This window comes from Peromyscus leucopus, chromosome 15 (assembly GCF_004664715.2).
Source record: "Peromyscus leucopus breed LL Stock chromosome 15, UCI_PerLeu_2.1, whole genome shotgun sequence".
Classification (NCBI taxonomy): domain Eukaryota; kingdom Metazoa; phylum Chordata; class Mammalia; order Rodentia; family Cricetidae; genus Peromyscus; species Peromyscus leucopus.
This window is the reverse complement of record NC_051076.1, coordinates 37507936-37529651: the sequence shown is the minus strand read 5'-3', so window position 1 is coordinate 37529651 and position 21716 is coordinate 37507936.

Genomic DNA, 21716 nt, shown 5'->3' with positions numbered 1-21716 from the left:
ATAGACTCAATCCAGGCAGGTCTAGTCCCCTCCTCCCAGATTGAGCCAAGCGTCCCTGCATAAGTCCCAGGTTTCAAACAGCCAACTCATGCAATGAGCACAGGACCCAGTACCACTGCCTAGATGCCTCCCAAACAGATCAAGCCAATCGACTGTCTCACCTATTCAGAGGGACTGATCCAGTTGGGGGCCCCTCAGCCTTTGGTTCATAGTTCATGTGTTTCCATTCGTTTGGTTATTTGTCCCTGTGCTTTATCCAACCTTGGTTTCAATAATTCTCACTCATATAAACCCTCCTCTTTCTCACTAATTAGACTCCCAGCGCTCCACCTGGGGCCTAGCCGTGGATGTCTGCATCCAGATTCCTCAGTCCTTGGATGGGGTTTCTGGTGCATCTATTAGGGTGTTTGGCCATCCCATCACCAGAGTAGGTCAGTCCCGGCTGTCTCTCGACCATTGCCAGCAGTCTTTTGTGGGGGTATCTTTGTGGATTTCTGTGGGCCTCTTTAGCTCTTTGTTTCTTCCTTTTCTCATGTGGTCTTCATTTACCATGGTCTCCTATTCCTTGTTCTCCCTCTCTGTTCTTGATCCAGCTAGGATCTCTTGCTCTCTTTCCTTCGACCCTTGCCCTTCATTGCTCCCACTCATGTTCAGGCTGTTCATGTAGATCTCATCCATTTCTCCGTGTCTTTCTTGGGGTCCTGTTTTCCAGGTAGCCTCACTGGTGATGTGAGTAGCAGTCCAGTCATCCTTGTTCCACATCTAGCATCTTCCTATGAGTGAGTACATACCATATTTGTCTTTCTGAGTCTGGGTTACCTCATTCAGGATGATTTTTTCTAGATCCATCCATTTGCCTGCAAACTTCATGATGTCATTGTTTTTCTCTGCTGAGTAGTATTCCACAATAGTATATGTGCCACAATTTATTTATCCATTCTTCAGTTGAAGGGCATCTAGATTGTTTCCAGGTTTTGGCTATTACAAACAATGCTGATATGAACATAGCTGAGCAAGTGCTATTGTGGTATGATTGAGCATTTCTTGGGTATATGACCAAGAGTGGTATAGCTGGATCTTGGGGGAGATTGATTCCCAATTTTCTAAGAAAGCGCCATATTGATTTCCAAAGTGGTTGTACAAGCTTGCATTCCCACACAGTGGAGGAGAGTTCCCCTAGTTCCACATCCTCTCCAGCATAAGGTGTCTTCAGTGTTTTTGATCTTAGCCATTCTGACAGGCATAAGGTGGTATCTCAGAGTTGTTTTGATTTGCATTTCCCTGATGATTAGGGATGTTGAGCAATTCCTTAAATGTCTTTCAGCCATTTGAGTTTCCTCTGTTGAGAATTCTCTGTTTAGTTCTAAAGCCCATTTCTCAATTGGACTGTTGGTCATTTTGATGTCTAATTTCTTGAGTTCCTTATATATTCTGGATATCAGACCTCTGTCAGATGTGGGGTTGGTGAAGATCTTTTCCCATTCTGTAGGTTGTCGCTTTGCCTTGTTGATCGTATCCTTTGCTCTACAAAAGCTTCTCAGTTTCAAGAGGTCCCATTGACTGATTGTTTCTCTCAGTGTCTGTGCTACTGGTGTTATATTTAGGAAGTGATCTCCTATGCCAATGTGTTCAAGACTACTTCCTACTTTCTCTTCTAGCAGGTTCAGAGTAGCTGGATTTATGTTGAGGTCCTTGATTCACTTGGATTTAAGTTTTGTGCATGGTGACAGATATGGATCTATTTGCAGCCTGGCATTTAAAATGTTTTAATAACACAAGGCTTTTCTTGACAGTGAGACACATCTGCTCCTGGCAGTACCAATTTATTTCAAAACAGATGATAGGCATCAAAGAAACTCCTTATAGAGTTTACTTTCTTTATGGCAAAAGCCCTTGCTTCAATTTCTGACAGTATACTGTCCAAACTGGACCAGCAGGATGAAAAAGAGAGTGACTGACAAAGTTTGCCAAGACAAGATAGGACAGTTCTTCAAAATTCCATGCTTCTCAAAAATGTCTGTCAGAGCTGGGTGGTGGTGGTGCATATCTTTAATCCCATCACTTGGGAGCCAGAGCCAGGTGGATCTCTGTGAGTTTGAGGACAGCCTGGGCTACAGAGTGAGATCCAGGACAGGCATCAAAACAACACAGGAAAACCCTGTCTCAAAAAAAAAAAAAAAAAAAAAAGAAACAAAACAAAACAAAACAAAAAATGTCTGTCAGATATTCTAGGCTTGTAGGCAAAAGAAGGATGCCTCAACATTAAAGAAGAACTTCGGGTGACTGTCCAGGAGGCATCCAGATGTTTTGTTGTTAGGTAACATTTCACCCTTCTGGAGTATTTGATGAAGTTGAAGACTAGATAGTCATAGTTAAAATTTTCCGTATTTATGATATAAGGTAAATTAGGTATAAAACTTTAGACTCACAAAGGTAAGATAAATAATAAAGTCTTTTCCTCTAATTTTGCCAAATATAAATGGACTGGGTATTATAACTGTAATTCTTAATAACTGTTTTTTTTGTATATAATTTTACCACGTTAAGTTAAAAACCTTCTTTTTTAATTAGAAAAAAAGGTGGAAATGTGGAATATTCCTTTACATTGTGTGATCATATTCTTCTGTGATTGGTTTAATAAAGAAGATGACTGACCAATAGCTGGACAGGATAAGGTTAGGTGGGAGAAGCAGAATAAGGACATTGGGAAGAAGAGCAGAGTCAGAGGATTCACAAACTCAGACATGGAAGAAGCAACATGAAAAGTTCATTGATGCAGTAAATGAGCCTCAGGGCAGCACATAGATTAATAGAAATGGGTTAATTTAAGTTGTAAGAGCTAGTTAGTAATAAGCCTGAGCTATCAGCTGAGCATTTATAATTAATAGTAAGTCTCTTGTGGTTATTTGAGAGCTACTGCTGGGACACAGAAAAACTCTGTCTACACACATGGCATGTAGATGTCCTCCCAAATAAATAAATATGAAAAAAGAGTGATACTTGGCATGAAGCAGGTACTAAATACATATTTATTAAGTTATGATTAAATGAATGAAATAGTCTTAAATTCCTTTGAGATTATTTTTCCTCCAAGTATTTCATTAGTGACAGAATAGCACAATGTCTATGTACACCTAGCACACTGCTTGCCATATCAAATGTATTTAGGAGTTCCAGCTTTTCTTTCTCTGATGAGAAAAAATTCTTATTAAATAGTCATCTAATGAGTGCTTTGAGTACCACTGAAAAATAATTAAGTTTGTATCTGATGATAATAAATTTTGAAAAATATCAATGCTTTTAATGAACAAATGTGGCAGCAAGAAAGATAATGAAAACATATGTAGGATATTTTATAAGTTATGGTTTCTGAGAAGTCTTTGGTTTTCTGATTACTACCTGTTATGGGCAAGGCAAGAAACATGCCAGAGGTCAGGTTGGTTGCCCGGGTAAGTCACATATCCAGGGCTAGAGCCCGCATGTAGGATTCCTGGTCTGTGCTCTAACCGTCTACACTTCACTTCACTTACAAATATAAGTTTCTTTGAACCAATTTCAGAGGACAGAGGCTCAACAGATGGCAGATACCAGTCACCTGCTTTTGTGTTCTCTGCTGTTTTCTAAGTGCCTTTCTATCTCTTCAGCTATAAATATCTCCTCACTTTTGTCACAATAGCTCTTTACTAAGACATTTAATAAATAGATGAGTAATTAAATTGAAATAGGGAATTTTTCTTTCTTATTAAATCACACGATCTTTTAAAAATTTTTCTTGGCTTCTAAGCCTAAAATTATGTTGTAGAAAGTAATTGAAAGGAAGCTACATAAATAAGGGAAACACAAAAATGAAAACAATACATCAAAATGCTGGAAACACTTTTGAACCCTTGTCAGATGAGTGACTGAAGTGTGAAAGCACCAACAACCACAGTAAATACAACAAATGTGGAAAGATGAGACAAAAAAAGTGACTGGGGACTATAGTAGAAAATAAGCTCAGTAATGTTAAAAAGTGTGATTTAGAGTCTCTCTTTTTAATTTTTAGACACATTTGATTTGTGATATACGTTTTTATAATATTTAAAATAATTAGGCATATTTTATACATCAGCTTTTTAGACAGTTTAAAATTGGGTATATATTACACTCTAGGTTCCAACTAGATTATTTGAGATGAAATCATAATACATATCTTTTAAGGACCTACTCTGTAGGGGCACGGAGGTCTTAGTGCTCACAGAAATGCTCTAGAGGAACCTGGAATGTTAAGCACACAGCGTTGTTCCTGCAAAGGAAGGAATGCAATACCTGTTACCCACCCAGAAGGCTGGAGTGGCTGTGTTTCCTAGCCTGGTGACCTGTATGCAATCCGTGTGGCCAGAGACCATACCAGACTCTCCCCAAGACCCTTCTCCTTGAACTTGTTTTTCTCAGTTCTATCTGCAAAAAAAGAGCCTATCTTTATGGGAGGTGTCACATGTACTTTGCAAAGAGTTCCCATGCTATTGGATGTGTGTGGTTTTCATACCATCATAAAGCTGAAAACTTTGGAAGCATTCTCGTTGAGGTCTGTTTATATATTACATTTAAGATTCTAGTTCTTTCCTTTAACTATGTTCTTTGCCACATGACCATGACATTCAGGTACCATCTTGAAAACAGTGGCTAGGCCTTTGTCAAAGGTTGAACTTGTCTCTGCATTGGTTTTGAATTTCCCATTCTCCAGAGCAGTAAAAAATAAATTCAGCATTTACACATAACTCAGTTGTCAAAAGCATTTGGTGGTAGTAGCCTATCATGGAACCTTGACATCATTCTGCTTTTGCTCTGTCATTGTTGCTATGACAACAAAATGCCCAACATCTCCTTCTGAACTCTAGAAGGCCATAGGAGACACACTGGGCAGAATCATGCAGCTGTTGTCAAGCCTCAGCCAACTGGTCCCTAGCTGACATACAAATGCCAGAGTTAATCAACTAACTATTTCTATTGTGTGACTGAAATTTGGTGGTTATTTGCCACCTATCATTGTAGCAACAGGACCTTGACATGCTGTCTAACCCAGTGTCTTCTATTCAGAACATCTGGAGACTGAGGCCAAGAAAAGTCCAAGGATGCAAATTGGTTTATGTTAGATCCAGAAGTAAGATTCAGAGCTTGGGATAGCTACATTTATAGATGCTTTTCTGAGAGAGTCTGAATCACTATGATAGAATATTTGAGAGATACAATTTAAGAGGGACATTTATTTTAGTTCATAGTTTCTGAAGTCTGCATCCACGGTCATGTGGTCCAGGTGCATTTAGGCCTGAGTCAAAGCAGAAGCATCTGACAGAAGGTGTGACAGAGAAGAGCTGGTCCCTTCCTGTCACCAAGGAATCAGGAATGAAAAGGACTCAGGAACAAAAGATACTCCCATGGATACATCCTTGGTGATCTGTTTCCTCCAGTCAAGCCTTATCATCCAATAGCCCATCATTATGACATCTTCAGTGGGTTAACCCATTGATGAAGGTAGCACCTTAAGATCCAATCACCCCTCAATGCCACCAACAGTTGGGTACCAAATGTTCAACATACGAATTTTTGGGAGGGCTCTTCATTGGTATGTTCAGAAAGTTCCTGGGCCTGATTTTTCTGATAGGGTTTTAATATTCCATGTACCCACATGTTTCCAATATGCTTTGATTAAGTTTATAGGTGGTAACTTCTTTTAAGTGCCTCTTTGTTAGTGCTGGATGGGGGATGGTGGTTATGTGCACAAGCAAGATGTCCAATTCTGCTTTGTAAAATGAAGTCACTCAGGTCAAGGCACAGCCTAAAGGCCAGTTTCACACATTTACTTTTAAGTGCCTGTTGGTTGGTGCTGGGCAGGTAGTGTTATTTACGTGCACTGTATGATATTAAATTCTGCTTTGTAAAATGAAGTCACCCAGGGCAAGGCACAGCTTTCTAAAGGCCAGTTTCACACTATTATATAGACTAACTTAGGGCAGCAAACAGCCTGACCACCACAACTCTGCTGAGTGCCTTCTTGCCAGAGACAAATCTCTATGGAGATTCGGGTGGTAATTTATGATTTTTCTATTTTTGATGAAGCTTTTATTCCACCATTAACGTATGAAAATCGAGTGTTGGTGGTATTTGGATGTCAAGAAAAGTAAGAAAAGGAGATGTGTATGCACCTACAACAGCGATTTCTGTTTCTCATTGCTAATTCCTCTTTCACTGTGAGGGTGGAGGAAGGAGACGGCTGTAACAACCTAACCAGTGGTATTTAGCTAACCTTTTGCTGCAGGACCTTCACTTCCCAGTTGTTATGGGTAACAAGGACAGGAAAGAACACTGTTCAGAAAGCTGCTTGGCGTGCTATGCAAAGAAACACCACGGCGAGAACAGATAGAAAAGAGAATGGCACTGTTAATGCCCAGTAATAGCAATGAGGACTAATAGAGAGATAGGAAGGGAGGACCAGGAGATGAGGGGAGAATGGGTCACTTTATTGCAAAGGGGTGCCCAAGAACCTGGTGGACAGAGCGCTTAGGTGGCCATGGGGACAGGCCTGGCTAGAGCTGAGGTTTGGGTGGGAAAGCTGTCTTCTGGTCAGGTCCTGTCTCCACCTGCTGCTGCACCATACAGTAAGCACACCCCGGGGTACTCGTGACTCTCCACTACAGCCCGTGTGTGACAACTCTGGTACCGTTGCCAGGGAGAACCAGAGTCTGAATTTTGGCCCTACTAGTGTGTGACTCTGAAGACGTCATCCAGCTTTCGTGAACCCCCGTTTCCTTGTTGTTTTGATGTTTTTGATGACTCAATGAGCTACTATATGCAAATATGCAAAGTATTCAGTGGGGTTTTCAAAGAACTCAGTAAGAATAGCTCTCATCACTAAGATCTACCCGTGAGTGGATGAGTGTTGGGACCAGGGTGGTAGCATGGTTAAAAAGGATGAAATGGCGAGGTGGAGAGATGGCTCAGTAGCTGAGGACTCCTATGGCTCTCCCGGAGGAACTGAGTTTGATTTCTAGTACCCACATTTATTGACTCACAACTGCCTGCAACTCTAGCTTCAGGTGACCAGACATCTCTGCTTTCATGGACATCAGCACTCATAGACTCATACTGTCTGTCTGTCTGTTTCTGTCTCTGTCTCTGTCTCTGTCTCTGTCTCTCTCTCTCTCTCTCACACACACACACACACACACACATGATAAAATAAAAATAGAATAAAATCTTTAAAAAATGATGATGTGTTTTAGCTTTAGAGGCTTCTGAGTTTATGTTCCATCTATATCATGTCCTCTCTGATTCTCAGTGTAGAGGAAATCACCCCGGGGTTTGGGTTGGGTCATATCCTTGCAGTCACTGCTAAGTTGATGGGCGTCCCCCTCAGGCAAACCCCTCTTTCATGTCCTCTTCCTCTGCTGAGGTGTTATGGGATCAACTGCTGGCTCTTTGTGCTGGCTACCCCTTTCCCTCCCCATGGGGCTTCTCTCTTTCCCTTGGACTCTTGCTGAGACAAGATGCATATGCAATAGAGAGTCCTTCCCTCTTTTCTTGCTTCTTCTCAATACATGGCTTCTCCTGGTTGTCTGTTTTTAAGAGATGTCTGTAGAAAGGAGAAAAAAAATCTACACAAGAGGAAACCACAATTTGACGTGATCCTGACCCTCATATTTGAATTAAAGTTAGGGTTGTTTTCTCTTAGCCAGTCCTCTTCATTATTTGTCTTTCCCAATGAATTTCTGAATCCACTTTTACATTCTCTCTCTCTCTCTCTCTCTCTCTCTCTCTCTCTCTCTCTCTCTCTCCTCTCTCTCTCCCCCTCCCCTCCCCTATAAAACAACTTTCTTCATTATTTTCTTTAGATTTTTTTACATGAATGCTCAATTACTTCTTTTCCAGTAATTCTAGCGTGTGTCAAGCTGACATAAAACTAGCCAGCACATGTGTGTATCACATAGATGCAGTGCCCGAGGAGGCCAGAAGAGACTGTCAGATCCCCTGAGGCTGGAGTTACAGACAGTTGTGAGCTACCCTGTGGGTGCTGGGAATTGAACCCAGGTCCTCTGGAGGAGCAGCCAGTGCTTGTTACTGCTGAGCACCTTTCCAACCTTGAATTTCTTCTTTTTAAAGGTTCATTCCCACTAAAAAACAAACAAACAAACAAACAAAAGCAAAAACAAACCCATTCCAGTGACTTGAAAACTCAGATTGTGAAACAAGTGTAAGTACTTACTAACAGCCGAGTGTCAGGGACTCACAGGCTTCATCTTACTGTCACCTTAGTAGCAACTCTGTGCAGTTAGGCCAAATGTGAAATCATTGTCCCCACCCTCCTCTCTCTGATGAAAACTAATTTTCTCTTGGGGTCTGGAGGAAAGAACTGTAAGTCCAAGGTACCAGCACGGTTTGCTTCCGGGAGGCGCTTCCCTGGTTTGCAGGTTGTCTATGCATAGCATCTTCTCAAAGCTTTTCCTTTGTACACAAAAAAGAGGTCAGGGTGGGGGAGTCAGTCATCCTCTTTTCCACATTCACTGATGAGAAAAGCAAGGATTTAAAAAGTTAAGTATTTTACCCAGTTCCTTCAATGATTCTTCCGTTATGGCTGAAAAGCTATGGCAAGCCAGGATTCAAAGAAGTCCTGTTGTGCCAGCATCCCTCACAGACTGAACGAACCAGACACTCCAACCAGAGACTTCGTCTGGATGGAACCAGGAGAAAGCTGGTTGAGACGGGCACAAGGTCTGTGGGAAAGACACAGGATGGGTAGAAAAGGCCTCATGTTTCCAAAGTGCAGCAAGACAACTTCCATTTCTGTCTGCATAGTCTTGCCTTTGCCCTGCTTCTTCTGATACTTTTCTATGTCAGTTGTTTGTTCTTTCATTTTGACGATAGGCTCTCACACAGCCCAAGCTGGCCCTTAACTCACTTCGTAGCTAAGGCTAACCTTGAACTCTGGCTTTCATCTGCTTGCCTCCCAAGTTCTGGGATGCTAGGTGCATACCACCATGCCTGGCTTTTGCTTTCCCTGCCCATTTGATCATTACATTCTTATTTGACCTTTAAAAGTCATTGAAAAGATGTTACTTGGACGAGTGGCTGACTGGAGGGCTCGTCCTCCTTACTGCTCTTGCCACAGAAAGTACAACAGAGAAGGAGAAATAGAACATGCAGTTTCCTTATGCCAGGATGCCCTGTGGTCCGATGGAGGAGGAGGCTGCTGTACCTGTGTGAGCTCAGGGAAAAGTTTCCTTTTTCCTTTTGAATTTCCAGTTTCAAGATTCTTATGACATGACATGAGTGATGATTATAGTGCCTGTGGCTTTTTTTTCTTCACTGATGCAACTAACTTTCCCTGGGTACAGTTGGGACTTTTCCTGTTTGCTCATTTCAGACCTGTGTGGTGGAGTTTTCCTATCTTGTCTTTTGCTTTTTATGTTTCCTCTGCTTAGTCAGACTTTATTTCAGGTTTCAATCAGTACCTTACCCCACCCCTGAGAGACCACTTACCACAGGCAATCAGATTCTCATATTAATCTGCAGCCATAACAATGAGAAATAAGCCAAGGACCAGAGGCTAAAGCCAACAGGATGGAGAAAACACATCTAGGTGGTCGGTTTTTTGTTTTTTAGAGTGATTCCAGGATGGTAACATTGTTATAGTCTTAACTTTGGAGACGAACTGCTATAATGCAAACACCTTTAAACTTTTTGACAGTTTCATATATATGTATGTATGTATGTATGTATGTATGTATGTGTGATTTTCACCTCTCTCTATTCCCCTCTCTCATCACCTTCCTATTCCTGCCAAGTCCCTTCTTCCCAGAAACTTCTTTTACTTTCATGCTTTTGTTTTGTTTTTCTTGTGACCATTGACTTTGATTGCAATTGCTTGCCTGAGCATGGTTGGGGCTTATTTAGAAGAGTTTGGGTGCCAGGTGGTGCACACCTTTAATCCCAGCACTCAGGAGAGAGAGGTAGGCAGATTGCTGTGAGTTCAAGGCTATCCTGGCCTACAGATGAAGTTCCAGGACATTGAGAGCTACAAGGAGAAACCCTGTCTTGAAAAACTGGAAAAAAAAAAAAAGCGTGGGCAGCTTAATAGTCACTCCATCACTGAAGCAAATGTCATCATAAACTGCTAACAGCACCTCAGGGAAGGGGTGGTGGCTCAGGAGTCCCTCCCCAATCCATGATGAAATGTTCACAGGTGGCATCTTGTGTAGTGCTTGTGCAGGTAATCACAGCTGCTGAATATTCATGACCTTCTCTTGAACATTTCTTATATACTATGTTTTGCATATTGCCCATGTAGTTCCACTTGACTTTCATGCAAACCCCGAACAAACAAATGTTCATTTTTCAGAAGGAGAGAAATTAGGGCCTAGTGAAATTAGGGAAAAAAGGTCATAGAGACAGTAAACAGTAAAAATTAGAATTAGTGATCCTAACTAACCTTCTGGTACTTTATAAAGGAAAATGTCACACAGGCTGAGTGTGCCAGTAACCCCAGCCAAGTTGCGTAAACTCTTTGCTTTTGTTTCCTTGCCTATGAAATGAGCAAAGGAGAGTGGTTCTTGGAAAGCATGGTGTGTGTAAATGAGATGCACAAAGCTGATTTCTTTGCCTGCCTTTCTGCCATCTAACCTTGGCTGTGGTACCAACTCAGTTACTCAGCCCAGCAATTAGAAATGACCTCGATTTCTTTGTTTTTTTTTTTTGTGTAATCCAGTTTATCCTGTTGCTCAAACTCAATGATCTATTGAATTGGTTGTTTGTGTTCTCTAGTGCCATACCCCGGAAGTTAAGGCATTTCACATCTTGCCTGAATGATGACAGACTCCTCACTCATCTTCCTGTTTTAACCTCTGCTTTACTGTGACTACCTGCCACACACAATCCAGACAGCTAAATTTCTAAAGCTCAAATCTGATGCCAATTCTGTTTTGACTCCACTCCTTCTTTGAAAGCTTCCAGCAACTTTCCATTAAATACGTGATAAACAGGCCCTCTTCATCCTAGCTGCTGATGTCACCTCCTCTTGTCATGCTCACTATTTACCTTTACTGTGTGTGGTCATTTTCTTTCCTTTAAGCATCCCTCCACTCCTTTTTATTGAAAATAGATTTTCTTCTCATACACTATATCCTGATTATGGTTTCCCCTCCCTTGACTCCTCTCAGTCCCTCCCCATCTCCTCTCCCCTCTGGATCCACTCCCTTTCTGTCTCTCATTAGAAAAGAATAGGCTTCTAAGAGATAACAACCAAACAGGACAAAAGAAAATACAGTAAGATAAAAAAAAAAAAAAAAAAAAAAACCCATCACATTGAAGTTGGATGAGACAAATCCACAGAAGGAAAAGAGCCCCAAGAGAAGGCACAAGAATCAGAGACCCAATCTTTCACATACTCAGGAGTCCCATAAAAATACTAAAGTGAAAGCTATAATGTATATGCAGAGGACCTGGTGCAGACCTGTGTAATATAGGCCCTGTGCATGCTGCTTCAGTCTCTGTGAGTTCATATGAGGCTTGCTCAGTTGATTTAGAGGACTTTGTTCTCCTGATGTCCTTCATCTCGCCTGGCTCTTACATTCTTTACACTTCTTCTTCCTTAGGGTTCTCTGGGCTTTGAGGCATAGTATTTAATGGAGATATCCCATTAGAACTATATGCTCCATGGTTTCTTTCTCTGATTAATGTCTGTCTGTGCATCTCTGTATTTGGTGCCATCTGCTGCAGGAGGAAGCTTCTCTGATGATGGCTGAATAAGGCACTGATCCATGAGTATAGCAGAATGTCATCTGAAGTCATTGTATTCCTTCCTTCCTTCCTTCCTTCCTTCCTTCCTTCCTTCCTTCCTTCCTTCCTTCCTTCCTTCCTCCTTCTCTCTCTTCTTTCTTCTTTCTCTCTTTCTTTCTTCTCTTTCTCTCTCTCTCTCTCTCTCTCTCTCTCTCTCTCTCTCTCTCTCTCTCTCTCTCTCTCTTTCTTTCTTTCTTTCCCAGTAGCACTTAGTTTCACCTGCAGCCTCTGGGCTATCTAGTCTCTGACTCTTGATAACCCCCAAAAATGTTGAGTATGTGTTCCATCTCATGGAGTGGGCCTTAAGTCAAATCAGACATTGGTTGGTTCCTCCCACAAGCTTTGTGCCACCATTGCCCCAGCAGTGGGCAGGACATGTTGTAGCTCAAAGATTTTGTGGCTGGGTTGGTGTTTATGTTTCTCTTTTGGTAGCCACACAGTGCCTCCCAACCATTGGTAAGTCCCGTTTTAGTGTATCTGATGCCATTTTCTGACCTCCTTGGGCACCAGATATACACATGGTGCACAAATGTACATGCAGGCAAAACACCCATGCACAGAAATAAATAATAAAACAATTAAATAATTCGTATTAGGCTCTGGATTTTATTTACATCCCTGTAACATGTTCCTTTTTGTAGCAATAGTGGATATGTACACGCGTCATACCTGACATCATCTCCTGTCCCCTGCCTAGCTCTTCCTCTCAATAGAGAGGGTACAACTCAAATACTTTTCTTTTTGTAGGAGGTGATTCGAGGTTAGAAATGGTCTGGTTAATAATCTCAGGCACTCTTTCAGTTTAGATTGTAGTCTATTTGGTCTGTTAAATGCTTCTTACTGCTTAAAATTGTAGCATGAATTATTTTCCTCCATATGTACCAAACCTAATCAATTAGCTTTCATTCCCTTTTCTTCTTCTCAGCATTAAGTAAAGTGCTAAAATATTATTGGAAAATGGCAAGAAATAATATTTTATGCGCTAACTTTGTAAAATTCAAACCCCACAGTTTACCCTTATTGAGATGCCATTTGCAGCAGCCGGGAAAGGGACCTAATTCACAACAAATAGAAACAGATAAATAGATCAATGTGGGATATCAAGGCAGTTAGACCATGCAAGGCCTGAGGACCCAAGAACAATAGTCCAGAGAGAACTTGTGATAAAGATGACCAACATTATCCTGGACTGATCTGTAGGGTCCACAAGCCCTCCCTGTGATGCCCAGAAATACCCAAGGACCACATTACCCTGGGTATGATGGGATCATCTTACTGTGTGGATTAAACTAGAACCGTCCAATACAAATATTACAATGTGCTTTAAGATTTTTAGCAGTCACATAAAAGAGTAAAAAGAAGAAAGTAAAATTAATTTAATAATGTTACACTTACCTTAATAGCCCCCACTTCTTAACATTTTGATATGTGGCTTCGCAGCTCTTTGGAAAAGAACAATTCCCATTTGTTCCTTTGCTGATTTCCATGTTATAAACACACTTGCCATAGTCAGCTTCAAGCTAAGATAATGATATGTATGGTGATAAATAACAATCATTGAATTCTAATAAGTGGCAGGCTCATATTTGAATTTTTTTTTTAAGGAGTCTTTTTTTTTTTTTTAAGATTTATTTATTTATTTTGTATACAGCATATATGACTGCAGGCCAGAAGAGGGCACCAGATCTCATTACGGATGGTTGTGAACCACCATGTGGTTGCTGGGAATTGAACTCAGGAACTCTGGAAGAGCAGTCAGTGCTCTTAACCTCTGAGCCATCTCTCCAGCCCTCATATTTGAATTTATGTCTCTCCTCTTCCATCCTTCCTTCCCTTCCTCCCTCTCTCCCTTCCTTCCTTCTTTTTATAGTGCATAATGAAAGCTAAGAGGCTAGCTAGTTTGTCCAATGAGAAGCAGTGAAACCGATTTGCATACAGATCTACTGACTTTTGCCAAGTGTCAAGAACAGTAAGGTAGAAAAAAAAAAAGAACAGTAAGGTAGGGTAAAGGGCTGGTAGCCATGGTGATGGGAGTGCAGAGGCCAGAAGACAGAAGCACTGACTAGACAAGAATGAAACTATACCTGGGATATAATCTAATTGTATTCAGCTATTGAGCTTGGCCGTGGATTGGTACTAGGGGTTCATAGGGGTGTATGAAGAGGGTTTTGAGTTCCTCTAGCAAGGGCAGACAGGCACATATGGGCATAGCTCTAACACATAACCCTGTGATCTGTGCTTAAAAAAAAAAAAAAGCCTTCATCTATCTCCCCCAGGCTGAGCCTACAGCAGAGGGAAGGTATTGGGGGTAGGAAACAAGGTGAGACACAGGGCTGTGGGAAACTGGAGCATGGATTTTTTTTTTTTTTTTTTTTATAGCAGCAGAGTACCCTTCAGGACTTCTGGGGTCAGTGAAGTGAAATCTTTCCCAATTTTACCAGGACAAGTTGGGAAACCTTGAGTCAACATAGAAGGATTAAAAAAAAAAAGCACAAAGGATTATAGCATGAAGTGGAAAGGAAAAGCCCGTAGCAATTCCCCAGGCCGATCTGCATAGAGCAGCAGGGCACTGATGAGTGTGTGTGACTTTTGCAGAGAAGTCACATTCCAAAGACTTCTAGGTACAGCTGAAGGAGACAGAAATGAATAGTGGGGAGATGAGCAGTATCATTTTCAAAGAGAAAGCAAAGTATAGCTCATTGCTCTCTGTTCTCTCTGTTTCCTTTCACCCTGCTCAGTCAAGATGTCACTCCATGCTGTTTTCTTGACGAACTTATGTCAACATTTAAAATTGGTAATTTACGCCCCCTCCCTGCCCCCCCCCGCCCCGTGCTGTCCCATGTCATACCCCCCCACTCCCCTCCCCCATCTCCCTGTCTCACTTAGTTATCTGATCTTTAGATGAAGGAAAGTGCAAGCAAAAAAGGGAGGGAAAGATTCCCCTAACTTTGAATTTCAAAGCCCAGGCCTTAAATGGGGGGGGGGGGGGCGGGGAAAGGGCAGAAAATGTTTGATGAAGTCCTGAGAAGATAGTTCGGTGGGTAAAGCTCTTACTACATAAGTTTGAGGACCCGGGTTCAGATCCCGAGAACCAACATAAGGGACATAAGGACAGATGTGGTAGTGCATCTGTCTGTAATCTCCCAGCACTCTTATGGTGAGGTGGAAGGCAGAGACAGGAGAATCCCTTCTGGGGATGGGCCAGCTCATGGGCCAGCCAGCCTGGCAAACACAATGATAAATAACAAGAATTGTGTCTCAAGCAAGTAGAAGGTGAGGACCAACACCTGATGGTGTCCTCTGATCTCCTCATGTGCCATGGAACACATGCACCTGCAGCCATATACATGAACACACACACACACACACACACACACACACACCTATGCATATACACACACAGTAATTAAAAAAAAAAAATGGTGCCACCTAATCCACACTCACAGACAGCATCTCTTAGTCGAGCAGCTGGCTACAGTGAGTCAGAAAGCCAAGCTACACAGAGAAACCCTGTCTCGAAAAACCAAAAAAAAAAAAAAAATAAAAAAAAAAATAAAGAGAGAAATGTTGGGTGAGTACGTGGAAGGCTTTTGTGCCACTCAGATGAAGTTAAGATGCCTAGATAAAGGCAGATTCCTGAGGAAGTGGGGAGCCCTGTCCCTGATGATGGAGGTGGGCTTTTGCCAAACCCTACATGTGTTGTAAGATGTACAATTTTGTTCTGGGAGTTTCTAGCAGCCTGTTAGGGACTTGTTTGAGCCTTCACTCATTTCTTTGTCTACCCTCCAACCCCCCCTCCCACTTGAGGTTTTCAAATTTCTTATAGTTATACTTGTTTCGAAGAAGCACAGACTCCGGGATTCTGCATTTTCCAACAAGCCCTGGTGAGCAAACACTGACGGTGGATGGATCACACTCACTGCACTCGTCATACACTTCTACATGCATGGCACAGACATTGACTCGTGTGAATCCTGCAGCATCTCAGAAGAAACACCCTCCTCTCCGTTTTGAAAGTGCGGGAACCGAAAGTGATCAAGGTTCATTGTCCGATTCAATGATCTGCAAAAGTGGTTCCGAAACTGAAGTGGACCGTCATTCTGTGAGTTCACATTTGTATTTGGACTGATGTTGTATGACTGGTTTCAATGAGCAGCATACATCGAAGGTGTGTTAATCCCAAATCTAAGATCACAGTCTGGCAAGCAGGAGACTTCGATATTTAACAGTGCTATTTTCAATACTCTCCTCCTCTGCTCCTGTAAGTACTGTATTTCAGATCTACAAGCAAGAAACTCAACTTAATTTGGCAAATCTTTATAGAAAGCTTATTAGGGCCTTGTGGGAATTCAGCACAACATCCCTGAACTCAGGAATATACATCATCACGAGGAAGACCGAAATAATTTAAGAGAAACAACAGAGTGTGGGGCCCTGAGAAGAGTTCTTATCACAGAGACTTATGGCTTAAATCTCCATTTGCTTCTGGGGAGACTCACAGTTCTGGTTCTGATGGGGTCTTTCAGGAATACAGTTTATCATACCCCACTCGGAGTATTCTGGGTCAGAAATTTTAGGAAGAAATGAGGGATGTCAATCTTTGTAAAGCTCTTCTAATGATTCTGATGACCAATTAGGCTTTGGGAGCCACGGATGCTAACAACCCTCTACTCAAACCTCAAGTTCCCTCCACAGTGTTCTTCCAAAGTTTTTGTTTGTAAGATTTGTTATATTTTTAATTGTGTGTATGTATGTGTGTTTGTGTGTGAGTATGTGCTCTTGAGTGCAGGTACCCTTGGAGGTTAGGAGAGGGTGTTGGGTTCCCTGGAGCTGGAGTTATAAGCATTGTGAGTCACTGGTTATGTTCTGGGAAGAATAGGAAGCCTCTTAATTGCTGAGCTGTCTCTCTGGCCCCATCTTCTAATGTTTTTGTTTAAGTCATTCTTCAAGGCCCGTACGTCATAAGGCATCCCTCTTGGGGAAGTGTGTAGGGTTTTGGTGGTGAGAGATGAAACATAAAGGTATCTGAGGCCGAGTGGATATCAGAAACAGTCAGAAAATGAGGAAGGTGAGTTTGGAGAGGGAACTTAGAAAGACTAAATGTGGAGGTAGAGAATTTCAGCTCGTGTGTGTGTGTGTGTGTGTGTGTGTGTGTGTGTGTGTGTGTGTGTGTGTGTGTGTGTTTGCGTGTGTTTGAACTCAGGTCATCAGGCTTGGCTGATATCTTACTCAATCACTCAAGATAGTTCGTTGTAACTCCTTGTGAATGTTCCAAGTGCATAAAGAGCTACTGCAAATACTTCTGAGTTCACTAGTCTCCTTACTTTGGTTTATTTTTCACTTAAAGAGTTGTGTGAATTGGAACAAGGCAAGTCATCTCTGAGTCCAGAGAATTTCAACTCTTCCTATGATTATGATCTCACTGAGCATAAGAAACAAATGGTTTGGGAATCAATGAGAACGGAAGTAGAGAGAGGGGTTGGAAGTTTAATTTAGGAGTTCAACTGAGAAGGAATACAGATTTGGGTTGAAAGCAGTAGGGATAGACTGAGTAAGACAATGTGAGTCCAGGAGCCACATGCTGGGGACAGATAGTTCTGCAAAGTTAGACTGATCAAGGGTAAAGACAAGCCAATGCTAATTTTAAGATGCAGAGCTTCCTGGGCTGCCAAACCCAGGACATCAGGATCCACAGCAGGTGAAAATACTTAGGGCAAACCTAGTATTTGAAAATGCATTTGACTCCATCACTTCCTATAGATCTTACTCAATCACTCAAGATAGTTCGTTGTAACTCCTTGTGAATGTTCCAAGTGCATAAAGAGCTACTGCAAATACTTCTGAGTTCACTAGTCTCCTTACTTTGGTTTATTTTTCACTTAAAGAGTTGTGTGAATTGGAACAAGGCAACCTCTCTGGGTTCATGAATTAGAAAACGAGCTTTATTCTGCATAGATGCAACCCTTCAATATTTGGGAAATAGGATACACCACTCTAGGAAGATAAAAGATGAAGGGGCTTGGAGAGCTGAAACAGAGGCGATATTATAGGGCATGCTTACATTTTCACCTGGCATAGAACACCCTAGAAATGTCTCCCAAGTGGGAGACATTAAATCCTACCCTGCCGATTGCATTGGACCTATCCAGAGTCCTCATTTAAAAAAACAGTCTAAAATGTAATTCACATCACCTTTTACTTAAGCCTGTAAGGGTTTCCCTAACTCCTTCAAGGAACATTCTAAAGTCCTTGACATGTAATAAAATTCATTTTAGGAAAGCTTCCCAGGTACTCACCCACCATTCACCTCTCCAGCTGCAGTTCCCTGAATGTACAAGGCACAAGCAAGATTTACCCAGAGTCTAACAGGCTGCTAATGTCCCCATGTCTGTCCCTACTTCCTTAGAAGACCAGACTTGTGGTTTCTCTAAGATTTACCCAACTCATCTTATGGCAGCTACTCCCTTTTAAATATAAATTTCAGTGTAGAATGGTACCCTCCTGCTGCATCCTTCCTCCTTTTGGTGACACCTCAGCTCCAACATCTTCCAGGCTGTGGCTATCCTGCCTTCCTATCTGTGACTCTTTTTGAGGATGTGTTTTAGTCATGTGTTTTTCCCCAGCACCAGGATTAAGGCACCTGGTCCAGGCTTACTGAGTGGAAAATGATGACGTACATAGATATTTCAAATGGACAAACAAACAAACAAAAAACCCCAAATACCAAAACCCCCAAAACAACAACAAAATCCCCAAACCCAAAAAAAAACCCCAAAAGTTTTGCTACTTTCTGAACATGAGATATTCTGTCAGCTTTTGAAGTATTTTTATTTTCCATACGTCTCTATCGTTTTGGTTATTTCTATAGGAAGTTAATGTCTATGAGAAGTAATCACTTTGGTTTGTTTTGCTTTCTAGGCTACCATTCAAAGCTAGTTTATTCAGGCAGACATATTTATTTTTGTAAGATGTTTTAAAACACACTGCCCACAGACTTAGTAGTTCATTCAAGTTCTTTACAAACATTTCAACTGTATTTTATTAAAATGCATTTACAAGATGGAGATCCCTGTCCAATCTTCCCTGGACTGAAATGCCACCAATGATGTAATTGACAGTGGTTTTTAATTAGTGGTGTTCAAACGCTAGAGCAGCCTGTGATGGGCTTTGAGACACTCACATAGTCTATCAAAATATCTCATCCAGAATTCCCAGCTTGTTTTCTAATTCCCTCCCCCTCCTCTGTGTGTGTGTGTTTATGTGTGTGCACTCATGTGTGTACATTTTTGTGTGTTCTCCCTTCCACAAGGGCTGTGAAGAAGCTGAGAGAATGTGGTCAATAAAAAAGAAACAAGTGTAAGATACCACTTACACATCAGTAAAGATCACAAGAGGCAAATCATAGAGTAGGAGGTCTAGAGGGAGAAACACAGCATGACTGTGCAGCTTCAGGGCTGGCTCAGCTGCCTCTGCTTTCTTAGCACAAGATACCAAACAGCTCTACAGTTCCCACTGTATATAAGAAAAAGATATTTGTTAATTTTTCTTCAGAGGAGCATGATGCTAATGATAAAGGAAGCTACATGCATGGTGCACAGGTTTATGTTCATAGATGTTTGTTTACTTATTTACTTGTCCTTTTGGCAGTCATTTAAAATATCCCCAAGACTTGGGGGAAATGGTTCGTCAGTAAAGAACCTGCCATGCAAACAAGAGGTCCTGAATTTGATCCCCAGCCTCCATGTAAAAGCTGGTTGGAGTCCCCAGTGCTAGGGAAGTTAAAACAGGAGAATCCTTGCATGCTTGCCAGTCTAATCTAAATGTGAGCTCCTGGTTCATCAAGAGACCTTTCCTCAGAAATTAAGTCGGAGGGCAACTGAAGAAGACACCTGATGTCCATCGACCTCCACTACTACATGTATACACACAAGCATGTGCCCTCTCCACCACCCCCACTTGCACACGCCCCCCCTGCACAATGCTCCCCCCACATGCAAATACCTGCACATACACACACACACACACACACACACACACACACACTCACACTCACACTCACACTCACACACTTACATCTAGCCAGACTATTCCTTATGATTTTCAACATGAATGCACTTTACTTTTTCAGCTTGTGTCTAGTTTCTATTAGAGTTTAAGGCTTTTTCCCCTATCATCTCTTTTAGTCATTGTTTGAAAAATAGATGAGTAAAATGTTGCTGGATATAACTGTTGTGTATTATGCAAGGCAGGAGTTACACACTGATTTTTCTTTCACCTTTTGTGTTCACACTGTGCCTCGCTCACGCTTGCTGAGGGAATCTCTGTGGCAGAGTAGCTTATGTGGAACCTGAGTTCCACTTTTGGCTTTAAATCTTGGATGCATGCCTTAGCTCCCAGGATGTTCTTCAAATGCAAAGCACCATTATTACAATGAAGGCATCAACTTATTTAAATTGTTGACTATTGTGGCAAAGTACTTTCCATTTCCTGCAACTTGTGTTTCTTTTGAATATACCTCATATCCATGATTTTTTTAATTGTGAAAAATATGAAGTTTCATGTACCTTCTTACATTTTTAGTATTCTGGATATTTTTCTCACACTTCTTTCTTTAAATGTCTGTTGAAGTCTCCATGAAAAACCATGAGACACACTTTCCCATAAAAGAGAGAGAGAATTATGTTCAGCATCCCTGTGCTATCTCATATAGCATGGACTTCATATTACATACTCAATATTTTGCCATTTTGGACTTGACATTATTATTTCACATTTATTTAATTTCATTGTGCTTGTCAGTGAGAAAGGGTAATCAATGTCTATTGGAAGGATAAAAAGGTTTTTATTTTTTTTTTTCAATATATGGATGTTTTGCTTGCATGTATGTGTACGACTAGAATTGCAGATGGTTTGTGAGCCACCATGTAAGAGCAGAGAATTGAACCCCAGGCCTCAGGAAGAGCAGCCAGTGCTCTTAACCACTGGGTCATCTCTCCAGCCCGGGAAGATACTTTTTACTTAGCGGGTTCTGAGTCCAGCCAGCACATCAAAGAAAATAGCAATGCTCAAAGGTTACTTGAATTACTCATGCAGAAATTATGTGTGGGGAAAATATAAAGTGGAGTGAAGGGGTGGGGGGGATGACAGAATTTTCTTCTGCTTCTTTTCTGATATTAAGAAAATTATGTGTTTATTGAGTTTTCCTGAAATGAATAAATATGATGGCTGCAAGGTCATTTAACACAGTGTCCGACACACAATAGTTGCTCAATAAATACTAATTTATTTGCTTTAATGTGATGTACTATGTAACTATAAGATCTTGCCTTTATACCTATCTGCATAATCCATTGTCCTATTTTCCTTTTAGTCATTTTTATCTCAAGAAGAAGCTGCATGGATTTTATTTCTTAATCTGTAAAATGGGCTGGGAGAGTAATTGCATAAGGCAAGGATGTCAGGGCAGCATTCTCCTCAAATCTCTTCTGTGGTTTAAGATGTCTTGAGGGATTGTTAAGTGAACTGCTAAAAAAGAAAAAAAAAGAAGAAGAAAAGAAAAGGAAAAAAAAAGATGATCTTTATCTATCTTTACTGGTGCAATAAAAAACTTAACTGCAATAAAAAACTTAACAGCACATGTTTGTGACTGTCATTTAGAAGTCACTCAATTCATAACTGGAATGCCACAAAAACAACTCCCTGTTAGCCCAGAGGGAAAAAAAAAAAGAAAGAAAGTAAAGGGGAAATTCAGATTAGTCACATAGAAGTTCCCCCGCCTGCAAAATCTGCAGAGTTAAAACTGAGAGAGTCTGGCCCACTCCTTCAATCGCCTTTTGTCTCAGGTTCTGGGACCTTTGTCTATCTTCTGACCCACAGGCTTGGCTTTGCCCTTATCCTCTGTGTGG